Source organism: Gavialis gangeticus, unplaced genomic scaffold, assembly GCF_001723915.1.
Source record: "Gavialis gangeticus isolate Ggan-Ray unplaced genomic scaffold, GavGan_comp1, whole genome shotgun sequence".
Taxonomy (NCBI): Eukaryota; Metazoa; Chordata; order Crocodylia; family Gavialidae; genus Gavialis; species Gavialis gangeticus.
The window spans coordinates 107,461,205-107,464,451 of NW_017729025.1; positions in this window are offsets into that span (position 1 = coordinate 107,461,205).

Genomic DNA, 3,247 nt, shown 5'->3' on the forward strand with positions numbered 1-3,247 from the left:
ATGCCTTGGCTGAGCCAGGCTGGGCTGTGGAGCACTGCACAGAGCCCTCTACTCCCCACTCCATAGGGGTGGGGGGAGGAGCAGGGGGAAGAGTCCCCCGCTGGGGCTGGGCGGCCTGACAGAGCTCCTCTCCCTGCCCTGCAATGGTGGGAGAGGACATGGAGGGGGAAGAGCCCCCGCATACCCCCAGCACTGAACAGGGCCCACCTCCCTGCCCCACAGTGGGGAGGAGGAACAGGGCAGGAAGAGTTCCCCTCCAGGGGTTCAGAAGCCTTGCAGAGTCCTTGGGGTGGGGAGGGGGACAGAGAGGGGAGGAGGAGAAGAACCCCCCCTCCACACCCTGGAGGGAGGAGGAGGGGGAAGAGCCCTGCCCTCACAGAGAACAGAGCCCCAGCATGGCCCCGTTAAGGTGAAAGCAGCAGGGGAAGGGTTAATTCTTCTCTCAGTCCCCTCTGCCCTGCAGCCTGGGTCTGTCAGCCCCAGGGGCCACCACTGCAGCCCCCTACCTTCTGCTCCCTGGCAGACAGACAGACCTCAGCTATAGTGGAGAAGGAGGGGAAGGAGGGAAGAATTAACCCCCTCCCTGCCCACTTTGCCTTAACAGGGCCATGTCAGCTGGTGTCTCTGCTAGGGCTGGTCTGTCCTTGGGTTAGAGAGAAGAGGGGCAGGGGCAGCCCTGTGGCTGGAGCACAAAGTCCCGCCCAGCACAGGGAGCATGCCAGGATGCTGGGAGACTCTGGTTTAACTTAAACCAGGAAGGGGTTTGGGACAGACAATGCATAAAGCAGTTTGAGCCAAATCAGTTAAGTCTGATACTACATTCAACCAAGTTTATCTCAAACCAGTTTCGGCCATTGTGAAACTGGTTTATGTGCACTGAATGTCTGTTCTGTTACAGGTTTATGCCAGTTTCTGGTCATTTATACTGGTTTATGTGTAATGTCTGTCCCTAGCCAGAAAGAAAAGCTGATAAAAGCTTTCTCTTGTTACATGTATAGGCCTGTTAAAATAGTCACTTGTTCTTAAAGGGATGATATAACAGTGTACTTAGGTCCAGAATACCTCATTTAAATAAGAGGGGGGGGGTGGGGAGAGTAAATTTCAAACTGAGATGAATGTTGTTGTTTTTTTTAAAGAAACAACCTATTGTAGAAAGTAGACATTCAGAAGGGGCTGTGAAAAATCATTTTAATTTTAATTCTTCATTTTTAATAAAATGAGATATTACAGTAAAATCTCCACTATCCAGCATTTAACTAACTGGAAATTCCATTAACTGGTATTTCTGGCCAGCCAGCTGGCCAGCCACAGAGTAGGGGGTGAGAGAAAGCTTGCACGTGATGGCGGCTGCCACCACCCACCACCCTGCACTGCTGCCACTCTGTGGGCGGCCACTGCCATACCCTCCGTCCCCTGCTCCGCATGCAGCCACTACACCCCCCCACACACACACTCCATGTTATCTGAAAACCCCCTACCAGGGGTTTTCAGATAACCAGAATTTTTATATAACTGGCAATCCCCTTACCCCAAGGATGCCAGCTAATGGAGATTTTACTATATTAACAATACGTAACAATTTTGACAGTTTTGTTGTTGACTTCAATGAGGTTAGGATTTCAACCCACTGTCTTTTAAAAATGTATCATAAGTAAACAGTCCTAAAAAAACAAAAAACCCTTTACCATTTCTTCGTTTTTTTCCATGTATCCCCTGTTTCTGTTACTATGCCAAATCAATTTTAGAAGAACTCTTAACAGGTTACTCACAAGAACCTTTATATGAGACCTGGTATTTGACTCTGTATGAGATGTGGTTTTTATGTTTGAAAACATGAAAAATTTCAACTGGAGGCTTTGGCAGGGTCTGCTGTGCACACAGTTGATGGCATCTAGTTCCATAACTTTATTTCACTGCAGCTCCCTGTTGGGCAGGCTTCGTGCTGTGGTTTGCTTGAAAATTATGGAATATTCACACTCTGTCTGTGACACTTGGGACTTGTATTTTTGTGCGCGTGCTGAAATCCACTGCAAAGAAAAACCTCAACAGATTCTAGTAATAAATCACTTTATTAGAACCATCAGGGCATTTAATTTACAACTCAAATCAATCGGGACTTGCTGATGCCAGACAGTAATATACCGTCAGTTTAAAAAACTGGATATTGCAGCTCAGTGCAGGATAGACTGTCAGTCAGCAGAGTGACAAAGCGACAATTTATGGTTTGTAAAATTCCAGCAGACAAATTGGAAGAAAAATGCACTTTGACTTTGGCAGCGTACTGTGTAGAATATGTTTGTGGTGAAAAGACCCGAAAGGGTGGGAGAAAATTGCACCTATTAAATTGAAGCACTCCATTGTCTCTCCCTTTTTATATTTTGATTATAAAAGCCTGTTTAGCATCCCTGAAGTTAAAGGGAATTTAGAAAAACAAAATGCAGGATTTGGCCCTTTGTGCACTGGTAATGTAAATATGTAAGTGTAGGTGAAAACATTATTGGCTGGGTGCTCATCTGACCTAGAACAGTGATGTTCAACCTCCCAGCCTCCCCTGCCACCCCTTCCCGGTCAGATGAGAGGTATAGGGGTGGTCTGTGGGCTGAATTTTACAGGGAAGTTTGATCCACAGGCTGGATCCAGCCTGAAGTCAACCAACATTTACAGTCAATCTGTGGGTGCACTCCAGCATGCTGTCCTTCCATGGAACACCCCTGCATGCCAGTGTATAGGACTGCCTTTTGGCTTACAGGGCTCCTCACAGGTCTGGGAAATGGTTGGCAGGGGAGTAGTGGCAGCATTAACTGCCCTACTGCCAAATTTCCATACCCATGGGGAGCCCTGCAGGCTGAATGACACAGCTCCAAGTGCCAGATTTGGCCCATGGACTAGAAGTTGAGCAACACTGTTCTAGTATTGTAGCTATGCTACAATTAGTGTTTGAGCATTTTGGTTGAATGGAATTCACACATCAGCTTACAAGCTGCAACCACCATTTTGAAAGGAGCAGGGATTTGTGCCAGCCCTTTCTGCCCTAGATTTCTAGGACCAGATTATTAAGGAGCAAAAAGTAGACAGTGTAGCAAAACCCCCAGGTTTTCTTTTTTTTATTATTTATCTTAAAATGCATTTCCTTCCCTTCCCCAACCATTTCTGACTTTTCTCTCCCTCTCTATTCCCTACAGATAAGTATAAGTGAGCTCAAAATTAAGATAAGCTTTAAGCATTTTTATTTTTGGTGGCAAGTTTT